The sequence below is a fragment of the Phaseolus vulgaris genome, chromosome 5 (genome assembly GCF_000499845.2).
Source record: "Phaseolus vulgaris cultivar G19833 chromosome 5, P. vulgaris v2.0, whole genome shotgun sequence".
NCBI lineage: Eukaryota > Viridiplantae > Streptophyta > Magnoliopsida > Fabales > Fabaceae > Phaseolus > Phaseolus vulgaris.
In genome coordinates, this window is record NC_023755.2 from 27,669,121 (window position 1) to 27,685,147 (window position 16,027).

Consider the following 16,027-nt stretch of genomic DNA (forward strand, 5'->3'; position numbering starts at 1 on the left):
CATCTGACTTTACCTATCAGACAAATGAGCCCATCAAAGACTAGCTTTTTTCAAAATATGTTTCTTTAACGGGAAAAACTATTAAACATTTAAGTTGGATTTTTTTTAGCTTAGTCACACATGTCTTAGTAAAAAAAACTTCATGAGAACACTTTCTTAGAAAAAGATTGATCCAACAAATCAATCTAACTCTAATTTTGTGTATGTTTCCTTTTCACATATGGGAAACCTAACTTTCTAATAAATATTAATATATTTTATTAGTAAAAGAATTAAGTAAGGAAAACAATTGTTTGGTCATTGAATTCTATTATACACCATTTGACCATTTCCACATTCCTATGAAACATAAAACCCTGAAAAGAAAGCAGTAGAACAAAAAACAAATATGGTTGCTTATTTGAAAAAGACTTTGTATAATTGGATAATGAATACAATTATAGGCCAATCAATAATTATAGATTAGAAATATAGACCAAACAAAATGTTCTTGCCAGTTGACTGTGTCGTAGGTTGACTTTAGGTTGAACGTTGCCTCCTAGATCTGTCTCCTCTAGAACTAGAATCACGTCTCCTTGTTGCACTAGAAGGAGGGCTCCGTTGGGATAGAGGGCGCCCTACCTGTTGATTACACTTCGACGATCAAGTTAGCTAGGGCTCACCAAAAAATAACAGTTTAGTAAAGTGTGCAAAAAAACAACGTCCCTTTTCCTGGAGACCTATTCTCCTTTTTATCACTGCTCATGCAACATGCAACCACTCTCCTTAGAGCTCAGCGAATCTTAATTGAAAATAATTATATTAAAATTTTATTCGTAATAGAAAACCACCTGCCACGGACACCAATGATCTTCAGGTGCTATCCGCAGGCCCACCTTCTGTTACCCAAGCATCTCCCTATATTACTAGGGTTAATAGCAACTAGCCACGTATAATAGATATACAACATATTCGTAACAGAGAAAATATTGCCACATACTAACAATCATAACAAGATTATATCTACCACACAAATATATCTTTTAACGGGTGCATCAATGAAATTACTTTGTGTACTCATCATGCGATCTAGGCCCAACCTGACCAAGATCATTGGCCCAGGTTTACTTAGGCCCAAGCACCGAACAGGTGCCTCACAACGCAAAGGAACCGAACAGGCCTATCGTGGTGCAAAAGAACCGAGCATACAAAAATACTAACGAGAACTGGGCACTGGTCAGTACACAAAATATATAACAAGTATTTGAAAAATATAGGGTATAAGCACACAAAAATGAGCAGTTCAACCCAAATAAGCACATTTCTTTAATGTCTTTAGCAATTCACTTTCATCAAACCTATCAACTTTGACCAATGCTTTTACATACTCAAAAAAGCTGAGGGATCATTATGCAAAGATGGTTGACTTTCAAATACTTTAATCACAACCTTATGATAATTTAGATGGTAAAGTTCCTTAAGATAAGCAACTTCAGTGGCTTCAACTGCATCATGTGCTCGATGAGCTATACTGCCAAGGTAGCTAGATTGAAGTCTTTCTTGGGAACCTAAAAGCAATTAGAACAAAGGGTTTATAATTAGATGAGAGCATCGATGGTGAGCACAAAATGTGAGTACAAATTGCACGAATCACAAACCACGAGCATGAGCATAATCCACAAATCATAAACTGACGAGAAGAAGGCACCACACGAAGCACAAACCACAATCACAACCACAACCACAAACAAGTAATCATAACCACGAAGAACGAAGAGAACAAATCACCAACGATGAAAAACCACAAATACTAAATTGACAAACACAAAATGTGAACAAGATTAGGGTTCGAAGAGAGAAAAGAGTTTGGAGTCAGAGAAGAGAGTGCGAAGTTTGAAAAAATTGAAAAGATAAAGTACTTACTATGTCACTTAAAGTTAATCTAATATAAACAAAAAGTACTGAAAAAAAAGCACTTATTATGTGAGTTTCGATTTCAAATAACATAATAAATTTAATATTTATAATAAAAATACCACGATACTGTAAGAAATTATGTAAATTAACTTCTATAAAGTGACTCACATGACTTAGAGTTGGGCTTTGGGCCCGAATATGATTTAATAATAATAATAGAATTAAAGGGCCCATTGGTTAACGTGAGAAATATATATATATATATATATATATATATATATATATGATGATATACCTAATGAAAACCTACGTCTGATGGAGATTGGGAACTAAAGGCTATAGGGTTCTGTCTCTGCAAATAATAGTTGTCTTACTATTAACCATCACGCAAGTGTGAGACAAGAACGAAATTGCTAAAAGATAGATTGGGACAAAGGTGATAAAGTAATTGGTCAAGTAGGATCACTCATGGATCAAGGTAAGTGCTTATTCCTTCTTGTATGATTGTGTGAGAATCATGATATGATAAGATCTGTATGTGAACATTATTGTATGCGTTCATAATCATGTTTATTTATAATTAACTTACATGATGGATTTGTGTCTCTTTTCTTGCGGTTTTTGTTGATGAATGCGGAAGCTCCATGGATTGATGGTGGAACAAGGCTCTCCTAGGAGTTGTGATAGCCTTGGAGGTGCATGAGAAGTATGAAGAGAAGGAGTGGTTCGGCCAACTCCCTTTGTAGGTGAAGGTTTGAAGATTAAAAGCCTATTCCTAAGAGAGTTTAGGCAAAGAGTGAGAATGACACAATTTTGGAAGCATTTCACTATTCAATTAATCTTGAATTTACATGACCCAAACTCCTCTATATATAGCAAGAGTGGGCTGAAAATGAAAAGAGAATTGGAGGGAAATTCAAATGTTGGCACATGGGAAGGTGGCTCCTAAATTCAGCACATGTGAGGTAGGTTCTAAAATTCTTCCATGTGCTAGGGGTTCTAGAACCTTACGCTCCACTTAGGCTAAATGTGGGCTGGACCTAAGTTTAATTAGGAGTTGGAAACTCTAATTAAATTTAGGTTAACCTTTTAAGTACCACTTTGCATGTTTCAACAAAAATACAAAAGAATTAAACTATGCTACTTTTGACAAAAATGTAAAAACTATTCTACACTAGAGTTTATGACATGTAGAATGTGTCATCTTGACCCCTCTTTGACCATAACTCTAGTGGTTTCCTCAATTTGATATTTTGGTGGCCTTTCAATGGATTGGTGTTGAGGCCTCTTCCATCATCCCCTCCCTCTTGAAAAGTCCAAGGCTTCATCCTCGTCATTAGTAGGTGGATGTATATGGCTGGATGGTGTCCATCATCTCCTCCTTCTTGAGAAAATCTATCCTCAGATCCATAGGGTCGATTTCGGATAGCAGCCTCTTGCTTTGACAACTATGCTCGTCCTCCCGGATCAAACGTCCATCTATGGGAATCATCAAACAAAGCAAATGAGTTAGTTGAAGCAGTTGTATAAAAATCAACTTTATGAAGTTACCATTCCTCTTGTTTTTCTATTGTTTTTGGCAACTTCTCATTATATTTCTCTATTTGTTGTTGTATTTGTTCTTGAATCCTCTCATGCATTTTTTTTAAGAAATTAAGCTTTTATAACTCCTTCCTTATGCACAAAGGTATGTGGATTAGGAAGGGGTAATAAATCTAAAGGAGTAAGAGGATCAAACCCATATACAACTTCAAATGAAGAAATATTAGTAGCCTTGTGAACTACTTTATTGTTTGCATAATTATCCCTAGAGTTGTGATTGTCTCTCATGATTACTCTAAACATGGTAGAAAGAGTTATATTTTCAACTTCATTTTGGCCATTCGTTTGAGGATGATAAGAAATTAAAAAGTTCAACTTAGTTCCAAGTTTTTCCAAAAGAATCCTCAAAAAATGGTTTTCATATTTTGGATCTCTATCTAACACTATGCTTGGAGATAAACCATGAAGTCTTATCACTTCTCTAAAGAAGAGCTTATCCATAACCATAAAAATGGAATCAAAACCTTTTGTTGTCTTAGGAAGTTCTAATATAAAATTTATGCTTATGTCTTCCCATGGAGCACTTGCAAAAGGTGAAGGAGCATGGAGTTCATGAGACATTGCCTTAGAGTTAGTTTTAAAATAAGAAATACATATAGGGTAATGTCTTTGAACATCTTTCCTCATGGGTGACCAAAAGAATTTTCCTTTTAAAAGCTCTAGAGTTTTATCAACTCTAAATTGACCCATAAGTTCTCCTTCATGAAGAATTTCTTTTTTATGTGTGAAGGTAGTCTCGTTGATACGACCATTGAGCATGGAAATTTTAACACTTTGCAATGGTCGTCTCAATAAGACATGACAAGTTTCTTTAGGTACTACCTCACATAAAAGTTTATCTTTGTTGATGCCTATAAATAACTTGACCCTCACTTGTTGGTGGTATCTTAGCATATGCTCAAAATAATCTACTACATATTTATCTATGCAATCCTCTTTTAAGGGTTATTTTTTCACTATGCTTGTAAGGGATGTTGTAAGATATTCCTCATTCTTTCTAGATTCACACAACCCCTCACTTGGCTTTTCTATTTCTTTCTTCTTCTTTTTCTCATTAGGTTCATCTTCACAACTAATATATTCATCTATTCCTTTCAAAAATAAGGTTCTTTGGTTTGGACATTGTGCTTGCACATGTCCTCTTTTAAAGCATTTAAAACAGTTGACATCCCTAGTGTGAATGGCTGGAGTGAGGGTATCTTTGCCTAAGGGTTTGGTAGTCTCTTTTGGTTTTTCTTTGGATGTACTACCCTCCCTTTTGAAATCTCTCTTGGGAAAGGAGTTAGGATATGAACCTACCCTTTGACTTGAAGTTTTCCTTAAATTTTGTTGTTCAACTTTTGATAGCTTGAGCTCTTCATCTTTGCATTTTTGATGTGGAATTAGCGGAAGCATCCATGGATTGAGGTGGAATAAGGCTCTCTTAGGAGTTGTGTAAGCCTTAGAGGTGCATGAAGAGTGTGAAAATTAGAGAGGTTCGGCCAACTCTCTTTGAGGTGCAGTTTTGGAAGATTAAGACCTAAATCCTAAGAGATTTTAGGCAAGGAGTAAGAATGGCACATTTTGGTAGCATTTCATTACTCAAAATAATCTTGTGAAAACATGAACCATGCACCTCCTTATATAGGCTTGGAGGGATGGAATTGGAAGAGCCAAATACAAATGAAATGAGAGCCAAATTCAAAGTGTTGTCACATGTGAAAAGTGGCGCCTATTTTCAGCCCATGTGAGGTAAGATTCTAGAATGCTTCCATGTGCTAATTCATCTAGAACTTACGCTCATCTAGGGTCAAATTGGGCCGGTCCTTAGAATTTAGGAAATTCTAATTAAACTTAGGTTAGCTCCTTAGGTACGACTTTGCATGTTTCAACAAAAATAAAAAAAGAATTAAACTATGATAATTTTCTCAAAAAAATGTAAAAACTATTCTTCACTAGAGTTTATAACATGAAGAATGTGTCCTCTTGGCCCCTCTTTGACCATAACTCTAGTGGCTGCCTCATTTTGATATTTAGGTGGCCTTTCCATGGATTGGTGCTGGGGCCTCTTCCATCATCCCCTCCCTCTTGAAAAGGATTTGTCCTTAAATCCATTACTTCTTCTTCTTCATGGCTAGGGGGATGGATGTGGCTGGATGGTGTCCATCATCTCCTCCTTCTTGAGAAGATCTATCCTCATATCTACAAATTTGATCTCGGATAGCAGCCTCTTGCTTCTTCAACTATGCTTGTCCTCCCGGATCAAACGTCCATCTAGGGGAATTATCAAATAAAGCAATTGAGTTAGTTGAAGTAGTTATATAAAAATCAATTTTATGAAGTTGCCATTTTTGTTTTTCTTTTGTTTTTGGCAACTTTTTACGATATTTCTCTTTTGGTCGTTGTATGTGTTCTCTAATCCTCTTATGCATTTTAAAATTTTCAATTTTTTTTTACTTTTTCCTTAGGCACAAATCCTTTAGGAAATGGTAACAACTCAAAAAGAGAAATAGGATTAAGCCCACATACAACCTCAAATGTAGAAATATAAGTAGTTTTGTGAACTACTTTATTGTATGCATGCTCATCTCTAGAGTTGTGTTTGCCTTTTATGATTACTCTAGGCATAGTAGAAAGAGCTATGTTTTCAATTTCATTTTGACCATTCTTTTGAGGATGATAAGAATTTGAAGAGTACAACTTAGTTCCAAGTTTTTCTAAAAGCATCCTCAAAAAATGGTTTTCAAATTTTGGAGCTCTTTTCAATACTATGCTTGGAGATAAACTAGAAAGTCCTATTACTTCTCTAGAGAAGAGCTTATCCATAAAAATGGAATCAATACCTTTTGTTGTCCAAGGAAGCTCTAATATAAAATCTAGGCTTATATATTCCGATGGAACATTTGCAAAAGGTGAAGGAGTATAGAGTTCATGAGACATTGCCTTAGTTTTAGTTTTAAAACAAGAAATGCATCTAGGGTAATGTCTTTGAACATCGTTTCTCATGGGTGACCAAAAGAATTTTCCTTTTAAAAACTCTAGAGTTTTATCAACTCTAAATTGGTCCATGAGTTCTCCTTCATGAAGAATTTCTTTTTTATGTGTGAAGGTAGTCTCTTTGGTACGACCATTGAGCATGGAAAATTTAACACTTTGCAATGGTCGTCTCAATAAGACATGACAAGTTTCTTTAGGCACTGCATCACATAAAACTTTATCTTTGTAGGTGCCTATAGATAACTCGACCTTCACTTGTTGGTTATTTTCTATTTTCATATTTTCTTTACTCTCACTAGTTTCTTTTTCTTGGCTACTATTGTTATCTTTGTTCCTTAAGATCATAGATCTTTCATTGGAACAATGAGATGCTAATTGATCATTACCAAGGTATGTAAAACATGGAATTTTTCTAACTTGAGTGTGTGAGATATGCTTGGATAGGTTTTGGGAAAGTTCTAGAGATGTTTCTTTTATATGTTCTTCCCCTCTATGGAACTCATCCTTGTCATAAGATACATAGTATGAACTTTGTTTTCGACTTGATTGTTTTCTCAAAATTTGTTTTTCAACTTTAATGCTAAGTTGAATCAAGTCATTTAAATCTCTATAAGATAAAAGTTCAACTTTGTTTCTTATCTCAAGTTTGAGACCACTTAAAAACCTAGATATGGTGGTATGGTTTTCTTCATTAATCCTTGCCCTCTTAATATATGACATCATCTTTTGCCAATATTCTTCTACACTCATATTTCTTTGATGAAGTCTTTGGAGCTTGTCCATCAACTTCCTATTGTAAAGTGAGGGAATATGGTGACATCTCAAGGCTTCTCTAAGGTCATTCCAATATGTAATGGGAGGATCCTTGTGGAGATGTCTCTCTCTTTTTAGGGCATTCCACCAATACATAACATCACCTTGAAAACTTAAGGTAGCTAAGGGTACTTTCTTTTCTTCACTCACATGGTTGCAAGCAAACAATTGCTCTACCTTCATCTCCCAATATAGATATGCTTCTACATCTTCTTTTCCATAGAAATGAGGTAGCTCTACCTTAACCTCCTTTAGGTTTTCTTGTCTCTCTTTTCTAGCTCTCCTAGGGGAAGGTTGATGATATTCATTTATCCAAAGACTTTCTTCCCCAAAAGAATCATGAACTTGAGATCTAGATGCATGAGAACATATTTTTTTTTGTTGAGATTTTTCATCATTTTCTTTAGTCAACTCATTGATTTTGGCTTCATGCTCCAATTGTCTATATGAAAATGATTGAAAGTCCTTAGATAAATGTTTTAAAAGAGATTTAATGGACTTCATATCACTTTCATTAGATTTAGAGTAGTGAGTTGACATGACTAAAGATTTGTGATTAAAAGTATTTTACTTCAAGAAAGAAGAGGAAAGTTAGTGAAGGTAGCTTTCCAGGTAAGAGAGGTGAGTCACTAAGGACTTCTTAAGTACCAAGTCTTGCCTTAGCCAAAAACTATCCCTAAAAAACTTCACACAATTCTTTTTCTAAGTAAATTACTTGGAACACAATAAGGAATGAAAAATCAAATTTTATGAAAGGAAAAACAATGCAAACCTATTTAACAAATAAAGCAATTAATCAAAGCTTAAACAAAAGATAAACGTAAGCAATTTTAAGCAAAGCTAAACAAGGATTAACGTAAAACAATCTAGCTAACACAAATAAAAATTGCTAATCTACAAAGCTTTAAACTAGACGTTTCCTAGGTGAGGCTTCTTAGACACTTTGATCCTTTGAAGACACACTCACCGTCTAAACGTGATTAATCCACTAATTAAGCAAAGGTGAAATGTAATTACAACTCAAAGAAATACAAAGAAATTGAATTGCACAAATTTAATTTTAGCTTGCTAAACTATGCACTCCTTTGGCTTGTTCTTGCTCTTCTTTGTTGTGCCCTTCAAAGTGTATGGTTTGTTTTTGGTATTTGTATTTGATACTGCTCCTTGCCTTGAACCTCTTATGATTTAAGCAATTAAATTCTCCAAAACAGTACCTACTAAGTAGAGCTAGACTCTCTTCAAGTCAATTTCCACTTAACAAGCACCAATTGAAATTTATCCACCAACAATATTGAGGTCAAGAAAAGAAAGCAAGAAACAATTAACTTTTAAAAACAGCACCACAACAATTGGATTTAATGATATGACACAACTAGAAAGAATTCAGAATGATATTGGACAAGCAAAATAAAAAAAATAGGCACTCAACAAAGGTTGACACACAAAAGGAACCTAAAGAAACACATTAGAATTGATTTGAAAAACCAAAACATCACTATTGGAAAATTTAGGTTCAGAAAGCGTGACTTAAAATATTTATGCTGAGCTAGCTATTTTGAATTTGCTTCTGAAAATTTAAACACAAATGATTGAGTCTCTTAGCAAACTTTTGACGCTAGAATCACACCAAAAACATGCACCAATTAATTGTGATAAATTTTTCAAAATCAATGTCCAATTACCGTCAGTTTTAGCACCAGAATGCACACTTTTTTTTGTGTGATTTATCTTTTTTTTTCTATTTTGCCTTTTCAACTAATTATTTTTTTCTTCTTTTTCTAACTCATCAAACCACTGAAATCCATAATCTCAGAATTTTTCTTCCACGCATTTAATTTTCATAACACAAAACAGTCAGTACAGAATTTGTAAAAATAGAGGAATCCTAATTCTGGAATTAAAAAAAAACAGAAAGAGAAACTTCAAAAACACAATGGAGTGAATGTTATAGAAATTTGTATGGATCTATCATACAAATATGAACTCAAACTAAAAGGAAAAAAAATGCACCAAAGAAACAAATCAAGTCAGAATTCAAATTAAACACTCAATTCAAAACAATAAACAAATGAATCAAGAAAAGTACTACTAGGATTTGTTGACATTCTTGGAATTACATGACTAGACAAAACATATAGATTCAGAAAATAAAATGACTCAAGAACATCATATTGCACCGAACAAAAATTCAAACAAGACTCAAGTAACCTAAAATCAAAATAGCAACTCAATTCACCATAGATTCCTACACAAAAATTGAAAATAAGGTGCTCAAGAACAATTTGAAAAATTTCTACCGATTGAAATGCTTAGAACAACATCTAAATCAAATTTAAAATGTAAAAACAGCCAGAAAACATGAACAAGAGCTGAACAACATGAAAATAAGAAGAACTCAAATAGAAAAATGAAAAGAGACACTTATCTCTTGAAGACCATAGCTCTAGATACCAAATGATAGTTTGAGCTCTTCATCTTTGCGTTTTTGATGTGGAATTAGCGGAAGCATCCATGGATTGAGGTGGAATAAGGCTCTCTTAGGAGTTGTGTAAGCCTTAGAGGTGCATGAAGAGTGTGAAAATTAGAGAGGTTCGGCCAACTCTCTTTGAGGTGCAGTTTTGGAAGATTAAGACCTAAATCCTAAGAGATTTTAGGCAAGGAGTAAGAATGGCACATTTTGGTAGCATTTCATTACTCAAAATAATCTTGTGAAAACATGAACCAAGCACCTCCTTATATAGGCTTGGAGGGCTGGAATTGGAAGAGCCAAATACAAATGAAATGAGAGCCAAATTCAAAGTGTTGTCACATGTGAAAAGTGACGCCTATTTTCAGCCCATGTGAGGTAAGATTCTAGAATGCTTCCATGTGCTAATTCATCTAGAACTTACGCTCATCTAGGGTCAAATTGGATCGGCCCTAAGTTTAATTAGAATTTAGGAAATTCTAATTAAACTTAGGTTAGCTCCTTAGGTACGACTTTGCATGTTTCAACAAAAATACAAAAAGAATTAAACTATGCTAATTTTCTCAAAAAAATGTAAAAACTATTCTTCACTAGAGTTTATGACATGAAGAATGTGTCCTCTTGGCCCCTCTTTGACCATAACTCTAGTGGTTGCCTTATTTTGATATTTAGGTGGCCTTTCCATGGATTGGTGCTGGGGCTTCTTCCATCAACTTTGATACAAAGTTGAACCAAGTCATTCAAGTGTTGATAAGGTAGAAGTTCAACCCTATCTCTTATCTCAAGATTTAGCCCACTTAAGAATCTAGCTATGGTGGTGGATTCATTCTCCCTAATAGAGGCTCTCATCATATAAAGCTCCATCTTTTGCCTATACTCCTCTACACTCATGGTTCTTTGTTGGAGTTTTTGGAGCTTGTCCATCAACTCCCTATTATAGTAGGAGGGTATATGGCGGCGCCTTAGGGCTCTCCTAAGGTCATTCCAATACTCTATGGGAGGCTCCCTATGAAGACGTCTATCTCTTTCTAAAAATATCCACCAATATATAGCGTTCCCTTAGAAACTAAGAGTGGCTAGGGGTACTTTTCTTTCTTCACTCACTCTATGGCAAGCAAATAATTGTTCTACCTTCATTTCCCAATCTAAATAGACTTCTACGTTTTCTTTTCCATGGAAATGGGGTAGGTCTACCCTAACCTTTCTTGGGCTCTCTTGTTCTCTTCTATCTCTTCTAGTTCTCCTAGGGGGTGGTTGATAATACTCATTTATCCTAAGGCTTTCCTCCCTAAAAGAATCATGATCTTGAGAACTAGATGCATGAGAACGTATTGTTTTTTATTTTTGAGAAATCTCATCCTTTTCTTTGTCATTCTCAACTCCTTGATTTGGGCCTCATGCTCCAATTGTCTAATTGAAAGTCCTTGGCTAATTGTTTCATAAGAGATTTAATGGAATTTATATCACTTTCATTAGATTTAGAAGACTGTGTTGACATGACTAAAGATTTGTGTTTAAAAGTATTTTACTTCAAGAAAGAAAAGGAAAGTAGTGAAGGTAGCTTTCCAGGAAAAAGAGGTGAGTCACTAGGACTTCTTAAGTACCAAGTCTTTCCTTGCCAAAACCTATCTCTCAAAATTCACACAATTCTTTTTCTAAGTAAATTACTTAGACATGAGGAATGAAATGTCAAATTTTATGCAAAGAAAAACAACGCAAAACAATTAACAAACAAAACAATTCAGTAAAGCTATACAAGTAATTGACGTAAACAATTAAGCAAAGCTACACAAGTAATTAACGTAAAGCAAACTTGCTAAGCACAATTAAAGATTGCTAATCTACAAAGCTTTAAACGAGACGTTTCCTAGGTGAGGCTTCTAGACACTTTGAGCCTTTGAAGACACATTCACCGTCTACACGTGATTAATCCACTAATTATACAAAGGTTGAATGTAATTACAACTCAAAGAAATACAAAGAAATTGAATCACAAATTAAATTTCAGATTTCTATTCTATGCACTCCTTGGCTTGTACTTGCTCTTCTTTGTTGTGTCCTTCAAAGTGTATGTGTTTGGTATTTGTATTTGTGTTTGTTGCTGCCCCTTGCCTTAACCTCTTATGAATAGAAAATTAAATTCTCCAAAACAGTACCTACTAAGTAGAGGTAGACTCACCACAAGTTCAATTCTACTTAACAAGCACCAATTGAATTTATCCACCAACAATTTAGAGGTCAAAAAAAGAAAGCAAGAAACGAATTAAATTTTAAAACAGTACCACAACAAATAGATTTGAATTATGTGACACAACTTAGAAAGAGTTTAGAATGATATTGGACAAGCAAATAAAAATAGGCACTCAATAAAGGATGACACACAAAAGGAACCTAAAGAAAGGCACTAGAATTGATTTGAAAAACCAAAACAACACTACTGGAAAATTCAAGTTCAGAAAGCGTGACTTAAAATATTTATGTTGAGCTGGCTATTTTGAATTTGCTTCTGAAATTTTAACCACAAACGATTCAATGTCTTAGCAAACTTTTGGCGCTGGAATCACACCAAAACTTTGCACCAATTAATTGTGATAAATTTTTCAAAATTACTGTCCAACTACCGTATATTCTGACGCCAAGATGCACTCTTTTTTTGTTTTATTTATCATTTTGTCTTTTCATCTGATTCTTTTTTTCTTGATTTTCTAACACATCAAACTGTATTAATCCAGATTTTCAGAATTTTATCCAACATATTTGAAATTTCATAACAAAAAACAGCCATTACAGAATTTGGAAAACAGAGTAATCCTAATTCTGGAATTTAAAAACAGAATAAGAAACTTCAAAAACACAATGGAGTAGATGTATATGAATTTGTATGGAACTAGCATACAAATTTGAACTCAAACTAAAAGAAAAATAAACCAAAGGATCAAAAAATACAGAAATACAAATCTGGACTCAATTCAAATCAAGAAACCAAAATTATCAACAAATTCAGCACAACAAGGATTTGATGACAAATTAGGAAATACATGACAAGACAAAACATCATAGGATTCAGAAAATTAAATGACTCAAGACACATCATATGAACCAAATAAAATTTCAAACAAGACTCAAACAACCTAAAATCAAAACAGCATCACAATTTCATATAGATTCCTACACAAAATATGAAAATAAGAAGCTCAAGAACAATTTGAACATTTTGTACCGATTGAATTGCTTAAAACAACAACTAAATCAAATTAAAAATGTAAAAACAGCAAGACAACATGAACAAGTGATGAACAACACAAAAATAAGAAGAACACAAACATAAAATTGCAAGAAGACACTTAGCTCTTGTAGAACCTATGCTCATGATACCAAATGATGGATTTGTGTCTCCTTTCTTGCGGTTTTTGTTGATGAATGCGGAAGCTCCATGGGTTGATGGTGGAACAAGGCTCTCCTAGGAGTTGTGATAACCTTGGAGGTGCATGATAAGTATGAAGAGTAGGAGTGGTTCGACCAACTCCCTTTGTAGGCAAAGGTTTGAAGATTAAAAGCCTATTCCCAAGAGAGTTTAGGCAAAGAGTGAGAATGACACAATTTTGGCAGCATTTCACTATTCAATTAATCTTGAATTTACATGACCCAAACTCCTCTATATATAGCAAGAGTGGGCTGAAAATGAAAAGAGAATTGGAGGGAAATTCAAATGTTGGCACATGGGAAGGTGGCTCCTAAATTCAGCACATGTGAGGTAGGTTCTAGAATTCTTCCATGTGCTAGGGGTTCTAGAACCTTATGCTCCACTTAGGCTAAATGTGGGTTGAACCTAAGTTTAATTAGGAGTAGGAAACTCTAATTAAACTTAGGTTAACCTTCTAAGTACCACTTTGCATGTTTCAACAAAAATACAAAAGAATTAAACTATGCTACTTTTGACAAAAATGTAAAAGCTATTCTACACTAGAGTTTATGACATGTAGAATGTGTCCTCTTGACCCCTCTTTGACCATAACTCTAGTGGTTGTCTCAATTTGCTCATTTTTTGTGATTCTCCATTAATGTTTTTCCAAAATCAAGGAACCCTAATTTTAAAATATTCCCAACTTAAGAATCATAATTTAAAATTAGGTTTATAGATTAAGGTTTTCGTTCCTCTATAACAGATCATTGATTGTCCTAAACCATCCAAAAATAAAAAAACCCTAATTTTAAAATAATCTCAATTGAAGAATCCTAATTTTAAAATTAGGGTTTATGGATTAAGGTTTTTAATAACAGAACCCTCTTCTTCTTGCACCCAACGCCATTAATTGCGTTAACACCTGTGAACCCATATGCGTCACCGCCGCAAGCCTTTGTCCCTGTCGGCGTGCACATCTCCGTCACCACACATATCTGCAGCCAACGACGCAGGTGGCCGCGACCTGGTCGGGATCAAGGAACGTGGTGGTTCGTGCGGTGAATGTGGATTTGTAAGGATCGAGCCCAGGGTGCGATGGCGTCGGCGTTTAGCGGTTCACTACCAACGCCGTTTTGCGGCGCGGTGATTCGCGCGGTGGATCGGCTGGCGGCGAGGTGGTAGTGTTGTGGCGGTGCATCACGTTGGTGTTCAGCATGATGGAAGAAGCTGAATGGCGCAGGTGGCGGTGATTATGTTTTAGGGTTTTTTGATTTAGTAAGAGGGAAAATAAACCATATGTGAATGATTCCCTGCAATTAATGAATCACGTGTGCACCTTACGTGCTGCACTTTTGATTGTGAATAATGTGGGGTAGCATTTTGGTCCCAGTTTTTTCTTTTAGAATTCAACTTTACGTCATCAATTTTATTTTATTTTGATAAATGTTTAATTAAAGTTTTTAATTCAAATTTTATTATGTTATAATGTAATTTAATTTGCATTAAATTAAATTTTAATTAATTATAAAAGTTTAATTAATTGATTGAAAGTGAGGAATAAAAAAAAATTAATTTTTCGTTTTATGTATTAATTTTTAAATTAATGATATGATTTTGGAATTATTTGTATGATGGATTTGTAATCACCAAAGTGATCAAATCTTTATGTTTTATTTAATTCTAAATTATAGATGAAATTTTATTTCAACTAATGATATTATTTATGGAATTATTTGTATGATAGATTTGTAATCACCAAAGTGATCAAATCTTTAAGTTTTATTTAATTCCAGATTACTGATAAATTTTATTTCAATTACCTATAGAATAGATGCTAAATTATTTATATATGGGTAAATGGAAATTCATTATTATAAGACATTTTTGGATCATCCAAAGGTTGATTAGTTGTCCTTATAATTAATGGATATGATTGTTGGTAGTGAGTATGTGTTATTAGTTTTTCTTGTATATCCAAAGATAACAAGTGTTTCTAGTTAATGCATATATCTTGCCAAATAAAGTTAATACTATTGGCATCATTATGTTTTGTGTATTAATGAATCTCCCAAAGGAGAACATTAGTATACATAGAATGTTTTATTAATCTGTATTGTGTGTTTAGTTTATGACTCAAAGTATTAATGTTAAGCATGTGTGTTTGCAGTATCTGTTCCTGTAGCCGGACATTCGCAAGCTATGTCTGTTCCAGTCTTTAATGGTCTAAATTTTTTTGACTGAAGTGAAAAAGTCCAATTTCACTTAGGTGTATTGGATCTTGATTTGGCCATTCGAATCGAGAAACCTGCTACTATTACTGATGATAATAGCAATGAGGAGAAAGCTCATTATAGGGATTGGGAAAAGTCAAATAGACTTATCCTGATGTTTATGTGAATAAGCATAACAAACAATATTAAGTATGCTCTTCCCAAAACCGAGAATGCAAAAGAATTTATGAAATTTGTGGAAGAGCGCTCCCAAAAAGATGATAAGTCTCTTGTTGAGACATTAATGAGTACATCAACCACCATGAATACTTATTATGTATGTTTCGAATCAAATTTAACTGAAGTTCCACATAACTCTTGGTGGATTGATTATGGATGGACAACTCATGTTTCTAACATGATGCAAGGATTCCTTTCAACCCGAACCATAAAGCCAAATGAAAACTTTGTCTTCATGGGGAATAGAGAGAAGGTTCCAATGGAAGTAGTCGGGACTTATCATTTAATCCTCGACACTGGATTTTATTTAGACTTGATGGATACTTTTTATGTACCTAGTATATCTAGGAATTTAGTTTCATTGTCTAAACTTGATGTTGCCGGATACTCTTTTAAATTTGGGAATGGATGTTTCAGTTT